Below are 18,192 nucleotides of genomic sequence, written 5' to 3' on the forward strand. Positions count from 1 at the left end.
AGAGAACATGAAAACACTAATGCACAAAGGTATATGTACCCCTATGTTCACTGCAGCATTATTAACAATAGCCAAGACTTGGAAGCAAGCTTGTTGCCCATCAAGGGACAAGTGGATAAAGAAGATGTGGTATATATACACAAAAGAATATTACTCAGCCATAAAAAGGATGAATTTTGGCCATTTGTGACAACATGGATGGATCTTGAACATATTATGCTAAGCGAAATAAGTGAGAGGGAGAAAGTCAAATACTGTATGATCTCACTCATAAGTAGAAGATAAAAACAACAACAAACAAACACATAGAGACAGAGATTGGATCGGTGGTTACCAGAGGGGAAAGGGAGAGGGAAGAGAGCAAAAGGGGTGATTAGATACACGTGTGTGGTGATGGATTGTAATTAGTCTTTGGGTGGTGAACATGATGTAATCTACACAGAAATCGAAATATAAAGATGTACACCTGAAATTTATATAATGTTATAAATCAATGTAACTCCAATAAAAATAAAGAAAGAAAGAAAACATTCTCATTTACAATAGCATCGAAAACAATAACATATCTAGGAATAAATTTAACCAAGGTGGTAAAAGACTTGTACACTGACAAATATAACACATTGATGAAAGAAATTGAAGAAGATATAAATAAATTGGAGAGATATCTCACTCACATGAATCAGAAGAATTAACATTAAACATTAAAATGTCCATATTACCCAAAGCCATCTATAGTTTCAATGCAATCTCTATCAAAGTCTAGCAGCATTTTTCACAGAAATAGATGAAAAACAGAGATATAGACCAATGGAACAGAATACAGAGATTAAAAACAAAACCTTGGATATACAGTCAACTGATATTTGACCAGGAAGCCAAGAATACTCAATAAGGAAAGGATAGTCTCCTCAATAAATGATGTTCGGAAAACTAGATAATCACGTGTAGATGAATGAAATTGGACCTCTATCTTATACCACTCACAAAAAGTAATTCAAAATTGGTTAAAGACTTGAATGCAAGACCTGAAACCATAAAACTCCTAGAAGAAAACAGGAATAAATCTCCTTGATATTGGTCTTGGCAATCAGTCTTTGGATATGACACCAAAAGTGCAAGCTACAAAAGCAAAAATCAACAAGTGGGACTACATCAAAGTAAAAAGCTTCCGCACAGCAAAAGAAAGAATCAACAAAATGAAAAGACAATCTACGAAATGGGAAAACACATTTACACATCATATATTTTTTAAGGGATTCATATCCAAATATTTAAAGAACTCATACAACTCAATAGTAAAATAATAATAATAATAACAATAACAATAATTTAAATTAAAAATGAGCAGAAGACCAGAATAGACATTTTTCCACAAAAGACATACAATGGCCAACAGGTACATGAAAAGATGTTCAACATCACTAATCATCAGGGAAATGCAAATAAAAACCACAATAAGATAGGACCTCACCCCTGTTAGAACAGCTATTGTCAAAAGATAAGAGATAAGTGTTGGCAAGGATGTGGAGAAAAGGGAATTCCAGTGCTCTGCTGATGGGGATGAAAATTGGTGCACCCACTATGGAAAACAGCATGAAGTTTCCTCAAAAAACTAAAAATAAAACACCATATGATCCAGCAATCCCACTTCTGAGTATATATCTGAAGGAAATGAAATTGTTATCTCGAAGATATATCTGCAGTGTCATGTCTATTGCAGCATTATTTATGATAGCCAAGACATGAAAACAACCTAAGCATCTATCATCAATGGACGAATGGAAAAAGAAAATGTGATATATATATATACACACACACACTATATATCTATATTGTGTATATGTGTGTATATATATACATAATGGAATATATTCAGCAATAAAAAAGAAGGAAATTCTACCTTTTGCAATAACATGAATGGATCTTGGGGGCAATATGCTAAGTGAAATAAGTCAGACGGAGAATGACAAATGCTATATGATCTCACTATATGTAGAATCTTGGAGATATTGATCAAAGAGTACAAACTTCCAATCATTAGATGAATAAGTTCTGGGGATCTAATGGACAGCATGGTGACTACAGTTAAGAACACTGTATTATATACTTGAAAGTTGCTAAGAGAGTAGATCTTATTCTCATCACACACACACACACACAAATGGTAATTATGTGAGGTGATGGCAGCGTTAACTAACTCTATAGTGGTGATCATTTTGTGATACGTATGTGTATCAAATCATGTTGTACCCCTTAAACTTGAACAATGTTATATGTCAATTATATCTCAATAAAGCTGGAGAAAAATAAATCCTCTGGAAATGCCCAGAGCCTGTCAGAGTTTAGCCGTGAGAGTAATGAGGCAATCACTGAGGGCAACAACGACGGTTTTAGGGAGCCTGTGCCCAACTCTGAAGTCTTTTTGGAAGCCTTGGGGTGGAGCTTGTTTGCAAATAGCAGCCACATAAAGCCTGGTAAATTTGGGAGATCTCAGGGACCAGGCTGAAGACAGAGAGTTGGGCATAATACATTCCCCGAGATTTGTCCCTTACTATAGAGAAAGACAGACTTCCTCATTCACGTTTCATGCTACTTCTCCTTGTCCTGTTTTCTACCAATGCCTCAGACTCTGCAGAACTGTAAGTCTCACTCAAAGTCTCTTCCTCAAGAGTGTATTCTGTATTTCAGCCTCTCGTTCTTTGCTTTGCCTTTCCTGTTAAATGCTACCCTTGCATTCCTTAAGATACCTTCCAATCATAAGAGATTAATCATAAATGGTTAATACATTTTTTCTTTCATTTATATGAAATAATCTTTTCATTGGGCCAATCATCGTCATAAACACAAGTAGTCACCAAGAAGCATTAGAAGCATTGCATTAGACACTAAACCTTAGATGCTACCTTCACAGAATCATTCTTTTGGATGGAAGGCATTGACTACAAAAACATTTAAAGTGTATAGTGGGGTGCAATTTAACTCATGTTGTAGATCATATGTGTATAGAAAATAAAGCTTCTTTATTTTTCAATAACTAATTGAGTCCTCATCAAGAGCACCCAGTAACCGGTCAATGCAGGGGGAAAGCAATTTTAACCCTATTCAGTCATAAAGCTGGTGAAATCCAAAAGTTGTAAGACTTTTTTTCTACCTCTCCCCAGTTCCTCTCCAAGATAGTGTCTAAAAGATTGTGATCTCCATTACTTACTGGTGGAGAAGAAGTGTCAGGGGCTTTGGTCTCAGAGTTCTTATCTTCCTTGGCCACTGTCAATCTGGCTTCTTCTCACCTGCTAGGATTCATCATTTGAGTCTTTAGCTGTCTGGTTTCTCTCAGCTTGGTTCCTTGAACAAGAAGTTCCAGGAGTCCTCTCTGGCTGACTCTGGCTCGCCTCAGCTCTTTCCATATATCTATGGAGAATATAACTTTAAAAGTGCCCCCAGGACCTGAGAGAGAGAGAGATAATGGTTAATCTAATAAAGAGACTAAAATCATGTTAGACAATGATAGAAATTGTTAGTGCTTGAAACATTAAAAATTAAGAAGTTACAAATATGAAAGTTATTATTACTCATGTGTTCAATAAGTATTTATTGAACACTTACCAACCTAGTTCCCAGACATATAACAAAATCTTCAACTTTATGAAATTCATGTTCTAATAGGCATAGAGTGTAAACGAAACAAGCAAGTAAATTTTATATTTGATAGAAGATAAATTCTATGGGAAAAATTCAAATAGAGAATGAAAGAGTTGGAAATTTAAATAGGGTGGTCAGTGAATGTCTTACAAAGAGAGTAAAATTTGAGCAAAGACTTAATGGAAGAGAACCAACTATATGACACTCGAAGAACATTACAGTCATAGAAAGTGACACCAATAATAGAAAATACCTATGGAGTGCTTACTATGTTTCAGGAGATAGATGAGAGATAGGTAGGTAGGGAGATAGATAGATATATAGATAGATAGATAGATAGATAGATAGATAGATAGATAGATAGATAGAAATATAGATAGAAAGATAGATAATAGGCAGATAATATAGATAGATACAAAGATAGATGGATGATAGATAAATACATAAATTTCCTTAATTATTACAGCAATAAGATAGGTATGTATTCTTATCACTGTTTTTATTCTTTTTGTTTTGTTTTTTACAGCTGTATTGAGATATCATTGACATATAACATTGTGTAAGTTTAAGGTGTGCAACATGCTGATTTGATACACTTACATTGCAAAATGATTATTATTGTAGAATCAGTTAACATCACCATCACGTCACATAATTACTATTTCTTTTTTGTGGTTATCACTATTTTTCAAATGGAAAAACTGAACCTAGGAAGGTTAAGTACCTCAGTCAGTAAGATCCCACAGCCAGTAAGATATGGAATGAGAATTCAAATCAGGCAGTCTGACTCCAGATCCATGTCTTTTAACTATTACACTATTCTGCCTCTCAAAGGCTCTGAGATGAAAGCTTGCCTGGAATCTTCTAAGAAGACAAGGAAACCAGTGTGGTTGGAACAGAGTTAATAAAATAAGAGCAGTTGGAGAAAGAGAACAGAGGAAAAATTTAGGTCAGATTGTGTAGGGCCTTGTAGATCACTGTAAGGATTTGACTTTTTACTCTGAGTGAGATGGGGAGATTTTCAAAACAGGAGTGACACGATCTAATATGTTTCTTAGAAGGATCATACTAGACACAAAATTTGGAAGAAAATAAAGTTTCAAGTGTTTACACTTTTTGGCTTGAAAGTAGTCAAGGTCAGAAATGAATACAAGTATTACAAAGCTAGATTAAGTGGCCCTTTTTAAGCTATGAACAGAATACCCAGTTGAAAGTAATTTGTGACCAGCAATGGAACATAAGGTAAGTGGGTGAGTTCAGGGATCGACACATTTTCATGAAGTCAGAGGGGAAAAGGAAACCAAAAAAAAAAGATTTTGTCTTGACAAATTAATTTAAAGGAATTTACAGTAGAATTTATTAATGGTAGCATGAGGAAGAATCAAATTTTATCATATAAACTCTGAAAGGATAGGTAGAGAGTCAAATTGACATTGAGAATAAGAGAAAATAGTGAGGATATAGCCATCATTCAATAAATGAAGTTAAAGTAACACATTATTTTTAAAAATAAGAGTAAAGACAAAGACAATAGAACAACATCAGTGAGAAATCAGAGATAGAGATGGCTACCACTTGGAAAGACGTGAGGGAAAGCAGCTATATGATAATTATTAAAGAAATTACTCTTCATGCTTTTTACAGTTGAGAAAGATATTGAGGGAAAATTTTTGGAAATATATTTTTCCTTATAAATATTCTTTCACAAGGTAATTCTGAAATATCAGATGGGATGCTTGAGTGGAGAGCCTAACTCAAACTCAATTTATAAGCACAATGTCAGGCACGACAGGGACCAGATAGCCCTTATGTTTGACTCTCTACCCTCTCACTTTTGCAAATGATTTTTTTGTCCCAACCATAGAGCTATACCAAATGGAAATAACTCTCTTTGGTATCTTGAATTCTTCATTTCTCTTTTCCGTAAAATAAATGGAATAAAACCTAATGCTCTAGCCTTGTTATCAAGAGAGCGATGAGTTTACAAGCTTCAATATAGTATACAGAACTGCTATTACTAAATTCTGTTCACTCCATTAGTAATTCAAATAACTTCTAATTTGGTCACCACTCACATTACCTAAAGAAAGTTTTAGATTTTCTGCTCACTTCTTCTATGAAAGAAACAATGCTTTCTGGCCTTGAAAACCCATCATTTCCCCCCACAAACCATAAAACTATCTCCAAGTTATCTTGTTCTTCCAGCCTTCTTTCACATAAAATCATGCTATCTCTAGGATATGTGGAATTTCTACCTTTAACAAAGACTCCCCTCTCCTCAAAGAATGAGGGCTCAGCAAATTATTTCCAAAGTTCTACATTTCTTAGGAGACAGCAAAGTAGAAAAACTGAGAATTTGCTCTCCGGAGTCTCACTCAGGCACCATGAAATGAGAGAATGCTTTTTCTTAACTAAATTATTATTTTCTCTTATTTTATTGGCTTTAGGAATGTCAGCGAATCCATATGTTCCTCAATTTGACTTATAGAATAGAATACCTGGAAATAATATGCAAAGTCTGGAGCCAATCTCTAAAATAATGCGGAGTTATTTCCCTGAGATCTGCATCTGGGAGTTGGTGGTAGTGGAGTAAGTAACGTCACTCTCCTCCATTTACTGTGGGTGAGAGAATGTGGATCCTCCAGTATTTTTTACTCTAAGATGATCTTTCCAAAAAGTTCTAAATAATTGTCTTAACCTCTTACCTTTAGGGACAGACTTAAGAAAATACTTTTATTGTATAGGTTCACTAGTATAGTTGTCTCAAGAGCCGAGCAATTCTAAAATCATTATTCCTGAGACTGCCAGAAATAGACGTGGGAGCTAAAAATATCCAAATGCTATTCTGCTTAATGCCATGCAGGCAGACTTCCATAGACAAGATTGGAACAAGCACATAAGCAAATCAGGCTACATAAATATAATGGTCTATTTGTTGGACCATGATTCTTACACATGCTTGTTTAAGTGATTGTACAATAGTGAGGGTAGTTTAAGAACCAAACTGAGTCACATTCAAATATTTCTATTTAAGAAACTCACGTGTGTGATGTGGTCATAGTTGACAAGGGAAAGAGGCACCGTTTAGTGCCTTTCATTTTCCCAACTCAGTCCCCGATACCTAATCCAGTGCTCACATGTGCACTCATTTGGGAACCCTTGAGTGGATTCAGGTTCTTGACAATATCTTTAGACATATTGATTCTCTCTTGAGAAAAGATGTTTCACCACTTAATTTCTGTTCTTCATATCACCATCCTCCCCAGCTCATCAGCTATGGCTGAAGTAGGAATAATAGTCTCCAATACCATCATGGAGTGCAAGGCAAGGGCCCTCTGCCTGCCCAGTGACACTGGCCTTGGTCTTTTCCAATTGCCTCTCTCCCAGCTTTCTGGCTCTTCTTTGTGGCACTCACAACACCCTACTCAGTGATACGTGGAGAGGCCTTCACACTCAAAGCCACCATCCTAAACTACCTTCCCAAGTGCATCCAGGTAAGGAAAATGAGGGTGAATGGAAGGGTGGATAGAATGAAAGACTCCTTTGGTCAGTTAGCTCCTAATTCTGTTCCTAAGACCATGGCTAATTCTAGGAATAATGTGCTAGCACTGCAAATAAATAGTGCTAAACAAGGTAGGACATGATCAGATAACACAATGACATATATTCTACACCACGGTGTAGCTCCATGGTGATGGAACCATGGCTGTCCAACTCACATATCATTTTTTAAATTTCCTGAATTTTGCAGAATCCTCTGCCACAGGACAAGCTTTTTGCCAGGAAAATTCTTGATGCTTGCACAGAACTCAGTTTTCTTAATTCCATGAATGTCATTCTTCAAGCCTTCATCTCAAAACTCCCAGGATATACTTTTAAATTCTCTAATATCATTTATCTCTTTGTAAATTATGCCATAGTTTTGTGTATAGATTATCCCTTTTCTAACAAAATATCCTCAAGGTCAAGAACCTCTTATATACCCATCATAATTTGCTATGCTTTGCACAGAGTAGATATGTAATGTGTCAGAGGAAGTGGGAGAGGGAGGATGGAAGGAAGTCAGGAAGAAAATGTACATAGGAGGTACGAACCAGCAGGTAGTGCTCCCAGGCGCAATGTACTATTGCTGCTTTTCCCTTCCCTCCACTGATGCTACCTCTGTAGATTTCTGCAATTTACCCTAATGCAAACATGAGATCCTCCTAGTAAATAATCAGTCTTTATTTGTATCATTGCCATTTTTATGCTTCTCAGAGCATGCATGAACTTGTACATCATAGAGGGTTTTTTCCAAATTCTAATTTAGGGCATCATTTCACACACGGTTCCAATTCCATGCATTTGTGTCTCTCCATATTCTGATAATTTCCATCTCCCTGTCTCACCTGTGGATCATAGGTCAATGTGCAACTGAAAGCCTCTCCAGCCTTCCTAGCCTCACAAAATGAAAAGGGAAAAGAATCCTATCGCATCTGTGTAAATGACCAGCAGACCTTATCTTGGACAATAACTCCTAAAACTCTGAGTGATATTCCCCAAAAAGTTCACCGACCAACAAGGGTAATGGTTATCTGAACACTACTAACATCATATTCTCTTTTGCTTCCCACAAACATAATTCCATAAAGTTAATTTTTTTTCTTCTTTTGATTTCTATCCACAATGCTCTCCTCCCCTGCTCCCACTGGATCTTGGCCCCACAATCACTATGCTTGGGCATTGGTTACTCAGTGTACAACAGCTTTGGGGTTTTTTCAGCTTTATTTCCTATTCCAGCTAGTTATAAGGTTAATGTGCAGCCCTTCGAGATAGTTACAGAGCATAGGGTCATTTTCAGCTATGTGAGATAGCTTGAACACTTATCAAGACGAATACTCACTTTTTTGACATTCTTTGTTTCAGGGAATGTGAACGTCTCAGTGAGTGCAGAAGCAGTGCAATCCCTAAAGCTGTGTGGAAATGAGGTTGCTGAGGTCCCTGAGATGGAGAGGGAAGACATGGTCATTAAAACCCTGTTGGTGGAGGTCAGTCAGTCTGGAACACTTTGACATATTTTTCTGAGTCCTTATCAACAGTAACAATAAAAAACCGTATGGCCAGCCTTGAGGCAAGAAAGGATAATTAATATCATGCTCACATAATCTATCTGATAAAACTAATGGAATTTCCTATTCTAAAAGTATTATAAGAAATCCTGCTAGCTAACTTTGTTAGCTTATTGTAAATAGCTTTTTTCATAAATTACTTGAGAGCTATTCCCTTTTTTTGATTTCCACTTCTCTCCTAAGATTCATATATTTCTCACACCAATACTTTTTATTCTCTGCCCTTATTATCCCTCATTTTGGATACTGAGCCCAAAAGAGTGGGTTAATATAGCTTGGGCAGTACAGACAAGACTAACACTGGGGCTTGCTTGGTTCTCATTTAGCCTTTACTCCATAGCCCATTAGCTGCTCATTACCCAGGAAGGACATAGAAGTTTAAAATGCCACAGGACTAGGTAGAAAAAGAGCAGAGTCATAAGTTTCAATCATAGCAATGTTCTCCAGCATGGTTGATGATGAAATATTTGGCACTTTGTAGTCATCTTACTTAAGAAATGGTTTTTAATGGTAAAAAAACCCACTTAAGATTGGAACTTGATCATATCATCAAGAAACAGTTGTAGCTTTTAAACTGCATTGGCACATTAGTATTAGTTCTGTTTCCATAGTGTAAATGATACTGTTTTTGTCATTTGAGAAGGACTAATTTAAAGAATAAAATCAGAGAATTATACAATTAAATTGGAAGACTATAGATCCCCACCAGTTCCTAGCCTCCTTTTAGAGAGCCTTTGTTCATAGCAACACAAAACCTGGTAAAGTGAGCGGGGAAAGCACTATGGAAGTCACATAGTGCCGAGAGGAGCTGGACAATTAAAGATAACTTGTCTTAAGTCAAAATTCTTATTCCTTGGACCCAGGGTTCCTCAAGGAGATATAATATTATTACTGTTAAACATAATAATAACAACAAAAATAACTGCTCACATGTACTGAGATTTAATATGTTGCAGAGGCTGTTCTAATACATACATGTTTTACATTTATTATTTCATTGAATTATCACATAAGCAAGTTAGACTATAAAGAGGTTAGTAATTTGTCCAAGATACATAACTAGTAAGTTGCAGGGCCAGTACCATATCTGGGCAGTGTGACTCTGAAGCCCCACTCTTAACCTCTACAATTATATTGCTGTAAAAGATGTCATTCTTTCATATGGGCTATCTGTTTCCAAAGGTAGTCAACTATCTAAGCAATTCTCCCTGAAGCTCCCACTAAATGTGATCAAAGAATCTTCCAGATCCTCTTTCTCAGTTTTGGGTGAGTTATCTTGAACCTAAGGAAACTTGGGACAAAAGAGCTGCCATCACACTTCTTATCTATATATTTGTATTCTAAATATCAACTTACTGATAATGTCTATTTCTATTAGGATCTTGGAAGGCTCTCTCTCTAAATATAAATTTTCCCTTGCCTAAATGATAGAGTGCATGACTCCAAATAAGAAAATTTTCTTTAAGATGTTGGTTACTTATGAACTGAAATTACTCTGACATCTATTCTTTTACATTCCCCAGATGACAGACAGCTTCTGCTATGCAAAATATACAGAATATCCTCCTGATGCCCTATGGCTGTTGAGAGCAAAACATGGTCCTATTTGTTCCTGACATCTATGTCTTAAACTACCTGAATGAAACCCAACAGCTGACTCCAGAGATCAAGTCCAAGGCCATTGGCTATCTCATCATTGGTAAGGGACACAAAGTTTATTACTCTAATGAAACTTTTCCCAATTAAGCTTGGGTTCTATCACCAGACATTAAGATAATGATGGTGAATTTTGTGGAAATGACAATTTTCCTACCACATAATAGAATGTCGTGTTTTGACATATCCATAAAACTATGGCAAACACCACGTACAGGAGACCATAAAATGCCAGTGGCTCCTGGATGCATCAGCCTACACATGTAGGTGACCTGCCTTTCTATAATGCTTCTTAACCTAATTGAACCTTTCATTCCAGAGACATTCCATTACCAGAGACAGTTGAACTACAAACACTGAGATGGTTCTTACAGAACCTTTGGGGATTAATATGGCAGGAACAAGGGCAATACATCTAAGAAAAGAAAATCTATTCTGAGTTTCAACTATGAGTTCAAAACATGTACATATATTAGCCTATTTAATTCTTACAACAATCCCATGAAGTGAGAGCTATTAGCTTCATTTTACAGAGGACGAAACAATATTCAGAGTGACGGAAATAAATAAATATCTCTGGTATAAACAACTAATAAGTGGTAGAGCTGAGAACACTTTGAATTTGATTCTTTTTGTATCCAATACACCAAGCTTCTCTTCCTTGTCATGTTGCTAAGGGAACATTATAAGTTTAGGATTTGCCCTCTTAAGTTGTTGCTTAGCAGAGAGAGATGCTAGAAACAGACTAGAAAAATGGCAGCCATTATTTACAGAGCGTACTTTACCACCTTCTAATAGATGACTTTCTGTTTCGATCTACTTGTCTATCTACCTACCTATCTATCTATCTATCTACCTAAAGTCTGACCACACAGGAAAACAAGAGCAAATTGATGACCCAGAAAGTGGTGGAGGGCAGGGTGACACAAAGGGACATATTTACTGAAGCAAGTCCTTAAAAGAATTTAATCCATTAAAGTATTAGCTACAGAAGAGAAGGTAAGAAATCTGTTAAAAGAAATAAGTACAGAAAGTCCAGAATGTGCAAGAAAATATCTTAACCACCCAAGAAAACCAGGAGAAAACCTGAATCTCTAAAGTGATGAAGAAATGCTTTAGGAAGCAAGGACCAGTTCGTAATGCATTTAACATGTCGCAGCAAAACAAAAAGAATATATAAGCATCTGGGTTAACAGAAAAAGGCTCCAAACTCTCAGTAATAGCTCATTGACTCTCATGAGGGTGCACTCGGGGGAAAGGAAATCTATGTGTGCCAAACAGAGCATTAAGGTGCTGCATGGAAACAAATGGTCTCATCACCCCACTCTTCTTTACCCTTCAGGCTTATGGCCTTTGTACTGAAGACTTTTGCCCAGACTCGAGTCTTTGTCTTTGTCCATGAACCACACATTACCCAAGTCCTCACTTGGCTCTCCCAGAAGCAAAAGGACAATGGCTGTTTCAGGAGCTCTGGATCACTGCTCAACAATGCTGTTAAGGTGAAGTGTCCTGAATACTTATCCTGAACCTCATGATACATCAATATTAACATTCTTCCAAGGGTGAGGGGAGAAAGAAGGCAGAGAGAAATTGCAAAGATGAAGTCCTGGGTAATATGAGAGCACATCAGAGAAGTATTAAACCTGAAAATTATAGAAAAGAAAGAAATGGCACTTGGCATGAAGATGTTAGAGACAGATACTGAGAAGAGTTTCCATGGAACGACAGAAGAGACTATACTAATATATTTGGTAGAAGGGGCCGGCTCCGTGGCCGAGTGGTTAAGTTCACGCGCTCCGCTGCGGTGGCCCAGGGTTCGAATTCTGGGCGCGGACATGTCACCACTCGTCAGGCCACGTTGAGGCGGTGTCCCACATCCCACAACTAGAAGGACCTGCAACTAAGATACACAACTATGTACCGGCGGGGGAGAGGCGGGGGTTTGGGAAATAAAGCAGAAAAAAAAAAAACGGAAGATTGGCAACAGTTGTTAGCCTAGGTGACAATCTTTAAAAAAAAAAAAAAATGGGGTAGTAGAATTAATCAAAATATCCTTTCTCTCTCTTTCTGTCTCTCTCTCTCTCATTTACAGGGAGGAGTAGAAGATGAAGTGACGCTTTATGCCTATGTTACTGTTGCTCTTTGGAGAGTCCTCTTCCTGTCACCGTAAGATCTACATCAATCCCATTTCCTACTATGAAAACTACAGACCTGATGTCTGGAACACCACCTTACTAAAAAGTGAAGTCTCAACTTTTCTTTTGCTCCATGATGAGGCGTTTCTCAGCTAGATGAGCTCTCTGGTCTACCCATTAAGGGGAATTTGTACTTGTCCAATAATGCCTTTGGACTATATTCCAAAACTAGTCCTAAAAACACAGTTTTCTAGATTTATTCTTTAAAACTTAACCATACAGTTAAGAGATTTAAAATATTTTTCAACTTAAATATAAAGAATATGTGACTGTCTATCTGGCTGGCTGAAAACCATGAATGACATCTGTCAAGCAATATCCAGCTCAGGACTTGCTCTGTCCTCTATCTACCCTGGTCTGATACCATCAACTCGTTGTACTTACAGCACCCTGTTGTTCACAATGCTCTGTTCTGCCTGGAATCTGCATGAAAGTCAGCAAAGGAGGGGACCCATGGGACCCACAGCTACACCAAGGCATTGTTGGCCTATGCTTTTGCCCTGGTGGGAAATCAAGATAGGAGGAGAGAACTATTGAACTCTCTTGATGAGGAAGCTGTGAAAGAAGGTGAGAGCAAACAGTTAAAATTTTCTCCTTCTACTTACACTGATTCTACAAAAAGAGTAGGAATATATTCCCGCTGAAAACAGCAAGCTGTATCTGGAATTCCTCAGCCAAGTCATATATTGTGAGATCAGAGCACTTCTTATAAAAATATCTTCTCCGAGATTACATACATTACATAGAGTATAACATAATAGACATAATGCTGAAGGCAAATTATTAAATTTTATTCCTACCTGCTAAGACCAATATATTAGGCAAATATACGTATGTATGTATACTTTTTTTCACATAATGTCTGCTTACATATTTGGATGCAAAGAGGTACAACAAAAAGGCATACTAAAGGAAGTGCAGTAACATTTTCAAAGTGATTTTATTTCTCCTTGCCAGAGAGATTATCACAAAAGATCAGTAGGTAGGTTTTATATTCCAATTTATACTCCAATTCCCTGGGAATATCATAAACAATAAGAGAACTCTGTCACTTTTCTCTTTCTACCAATCCAATTAAAATAACATTTGAGAGATTGATAAGAGTATTATTCTATTCTTCTTCCTCCAACATTTTCCACCTTAGTCCCACAGGACTAGACCAAGTTTAGCATGGAAGTGTGAGCTAGTAAGTTTTGGGAGCTTATGACAGAGAGGACCTTACTTCATCTCTATATTATTTTCAGCTCCATACAATATGAACTTGTATTCACTTATTATCTACCAACAGTTATGATTCTCTCCTTTTTCTCACCCTTAAGACTACTCAGTCCACTGGGAGTGACCTCAAAAATCTGAGGCACCAGCAGGGCATTTTTACCAACCCCGGGCTCCCTCTGCTGAGATGAAGATGATGTCCAATGTGCTCCTTGCTTACCTCAAGGTCTACTACCCCCCAACCTCAGAGGACCTGACTTCTGCAACACACATTGTGAAGTAAATCACAAAGCAACGGAATTCCTATGGAGGATTCTCTTCCACCCAAGTCTGTGGTTCCCAAATAGTCTTCCCCTCTAGTTTTACTTGGCAGATAGGAAGTTTGAAAAAAGAACAGTTACAAGGAAAAGAGAAGAGAAATCATTAAATATTGGAAGAGTTATTTGGAAATATTTGAGTAAAGTGGGAATATAAAGGAAAGAGACCAAAGACATTCCCCAAAAACTGTTTTCACAGAGCCCCATGTTAACATCCTGTCAATTTGGCTACTTATGTTAAACATCATTCCTCACAGGTTAATTAGGGATTCAAAGTACATGGGCGTGAAACAATAAAACAACAATGCAAGAAAGACAGACCATGTTTAAGTACCAAATTGACTGATATGCACTAAAAAATTTGGCAATGATAAAATCAATGTGAGCTGGAATCATCAAAGATGCCAGGGGTCTAGTGTGTTACTTGAATATTGAAGCATGGTGGAAATCCTGACCTGAAAATACTTGGCTTCCTTCTCTTCATGGAAAGCCAGATGATTTTTCACAATCAAAACATAATGATGTAGAAGATAGTCTCTAAAATGTGATTGCTTTCCCTGTCTTTTATATATCCAATGCATCCTGGCTATTTAATCATGAAGATGATTTATAGGAATCCTAGCCCTCACATTGTTGGGAGAATAAACATTTTTCCCTTACTACAATCTGCTCTAGTTCTCTAATTTTTTGAGTTCTCTAATTTTCTTCAGCTTGAAAGATATAGCCATGTGAGCAGGACAGAAGTGAGCAATAATCATGTCCTCATTTATGTGGAATGGGTGAGAGCTTTGGCATTTGGGCTGAGACCAATATATGTCAGTGGTCTTTGTAAGTAGAGCTTCTCACTAGAAAACAAGTAATATGAGGAAAGCAATAATTAGTAGCAGCCTTCCAGAAGGTTCCTCTATTCCAAAGAGGGTAAAAAAGAAATCTCCTTTTAAATCCATGGAATGTTCTGCTCTCCTTTTAATTACGTTAAAATTGGAATAAGAGTATTTCTATGAAATTTCAAGTAGAAAAATCAATAGAATAAATGTTTTATCATGTCTATCTGTTATTTTAAAGTCCCCCCAAGAAGAATAAATATACCACACTAGTTGATTAATGATAGTGTTAGCATTCTAATACATCACTATATAAAATAAAATAAAATGTAGATCTAGTGAATATCTTCAAATCTGACTATAAAGCAAATAGAATGTTTTATCAAACCACACACAAAAAGAATAGTTCGATATTATAATTACAAATGGTACAAAACCAAGTCTCTGCATCCTAGAAAACATTCACATAGGCCCAGAAAGTTAACCTCATACAGAGGACTGCAAGAGAATATGACCGTCACAGCTGTTTAGGAGAATGTCTAGGGGATTCTATTCACTGTGAAGCATTCCCAAAGGTTGCATTCTAAAACCATCTTGACATCCACCAATATTTGCTCACCTAAAAGACACAGGTGCATAAGAGTCAGAGAACAATAAAGAACATGTTTTATTCAAGGAAAAGAGAAGGAGGATTTCCAGCCTCTTGATTACTCCCACTTTTCCTTTTAGGTGACAAATGAGACACTAAGCTTTTCCTTAACAGTTCTGCAGGACATCCAAGTAAGAGACCTAAAGCCACCAATTATTAAAGTCTATGATTATTATAAGACAAGTAAATGAGAGAAAACTGAGACAAGTAGTCTCAACCCAGAGCCAAAGAATAGACTTTATTGTGACAATAGATCCTGATTTTAGACCATTCAGTCAATATTGGGTTTGTTTCTTTCCTCTAAGATGTATACTGTAGAAACTACCTACAGAACAAATTTATCAATTAACATTTATTGAGTCAGAAACTTAAGAACTTAAAAAGAAGGATAATATCTGATCACTGCTCTCAAATATTTGAGACATAGAGAGCAAAATACACATGAAAAGATAATATAACAAGGAAAGGCAGTTAATGACAAATGAGTGTTAGTGAGCTAAGTGATAAGAAGCTGGGGAGCTGAAAATGGCACAGAGGGCTGGTGCTCCAGAAGGACAAACAGAGGAAGAAATATCTGAGGTGGATCCTGAAGAGTGGATACAATTTTTAGAGTAAGTAGAAGTAGGAAGTGTTTCAGGCTGGAGCAATAATCGTCGAAAAGAGACTGAAGAAGCAAGCTGCACAAAAGTGAATAGAAGTAGAGAGTTCATGGAAGAGAGAACTACAAGTTAATGCAACGATGGTCATCTTCCTAAGACTGTAAAGTTTGAACAGCTGCTATCTGAACAGGATTCAATCCCCCTCCTCAACTCCAGAGAAAAAGAATATAGATATTTTCACTATCCTGTTCAACTCTGGTCTATTTCCATGAAGTTGACAATCCTGATATGATGTACTTTCCTCCAAAGGTAAAGTGAACAGACTTAATATGGCCTCTGGTTCATAAATTTTTTTGTTTCTCCCTTCACCCAATGTTTTCTCAGATGAGTCTGCTATTGCTGAGTACATCGCCCCCTGCAGCACAGGTAAGAGGTCACGTGCCATGACCAACATCATACTCCATTAACTTTGCTCACTATAGCATTCTTTCAAATTTAAAATTCTATACAGGTCTTTTCCTAGACCTGAGACAATTCATGTGACACGTTCTCACACAAAGAGAAAACTCTGGAGGAGAGCATTTACTTTGTGGGTGAACTCTCCAATTTCAGATATTCACTCCATTATCAGAAAAGTCAATATGTTTTGTTTATTTGTTTGCTTGTAGGATAACTATCACTAATAGGCAACATTTCACATCACAACTAATTGCTTTCCTTCAGCTCAAGAGTCAACTAATTATGATTCTCCTGCCAAATCTAGACCAACATCTATTTTTGTAGATAAAGTTTTATTGGAACAGAGCCACACTCATTATATTACTATTTTCTGTGGTTGCTTTCCTGAGTTGAGTAGTTATGACATAAACCAAATGGTCTGCAAAGCCTGAAATATTTACCCTGTGGCCTTTCACAAAAAAAGTTTGCTGACCCCTGCTTTAACTCACTTTGCTGCTCAGACTCAACTGAGGGAATATTCCTGAAGATATTCCACAATCTTCTTATGTTTCTCTTCTCTTCAGAGTGTGGAAATGTTTGAGGACCATATTTAGGCTACATATTTTGCTGGTTTCTCTCTTTTATATTTCTGTTTAGAAGAAATAGAATTGTCTCCGTAAAAGAGACATCAAGAAGGCTTATTGAATAAATACATGTTTCTGGTCAAGCTATCATTTATTCCATCATTCATTCATCAAATATTAATTATATATTTGCACAATGAGTTATATTGTTTTAAATAATGTGAAGGCTACAGATTTGTAACATATCTGCTTGTATTCCAGCTGTGAATATAACATACAGCGTCAAATAGAGAATAATTGAAAATAGTTTGTGTTCTGAGAGTTCTTAGGAAAAAAAAAATCATTCATTGGTCTAGGGAGCCTTCACTTAGGAGCTAGAGAGAAAAGTAGTATTTATTAGTAACTAGGAAGGCATAAATAATTCTTAGAGGAAACAAGAAACATTCATCTTCACCCTTAAGCTAAGATATCAGAAATGAACTTCACAAGAGAGCAAAGTGATAGGAGTTAAAGAGTGTGTTGCAGACAGGCAGTACTGTGCAGTGGTTAAAGTCTAGACACTGGCGTCAGATGGCCCAGATTCAAATCCTGACTCCATCTCTGCCCCACCAGCTCGTGTCTAGGGCGGTTACTTACCTTTTCTGCTTCAGCTTTCTAAAAAGAAATGGGGATAATAACAGACCCTAACTCAAGGTATTGTGATGAGGATAAACTATTCTCACAGAAGAGAAAAAAGAGAAACAGTTGTAACAAGCAATGGTTCCTAAAGCGTTGGCTCAGATGAGATGCATATCACTTCCACTTACATTCTATTGGCTAAAGCAAGTCACATGACCAAGCCTGACTTCAGTAGGTAGGGTGGGGGCAGGGTGACTCTTCCCACAGGGAAGCACACAAGCCACATAGCAAAGTAAAGAAATACATAGTTCTCTTACAGCAACAACAGTAGAGAATTAAGAAAAATA

General features: G+C 36.9%; 1 pseudogene; it reads left to right on the forward strand.

Annotated features, from left to right (window-relative positions):
- Positions 1–2,589: 2,589 nt before the first annotated feature.
- On the forward strand, positions 2,590–17,244 carry LOC124242582 (alpha-2-macroglobulin-like; annotated as a pseudogene).
- Positions 17,245–18,192: the final 948 nt, after the last annotated feature.

The sequence above is a fragment of the Equus quagga genome, chromosome 1 (genome assembly GCF_021613505.1).
Source record: "Equus quagga isolate Etosha38 chromosome 1, UCLA_HA_Equagga_1.0, whole genome shotgun sequence".
NCBI lineage: Eukaryota > Metazoa > Chordata > Mammalia > Perissodactyla > Equidae > Equus > Equus quagga.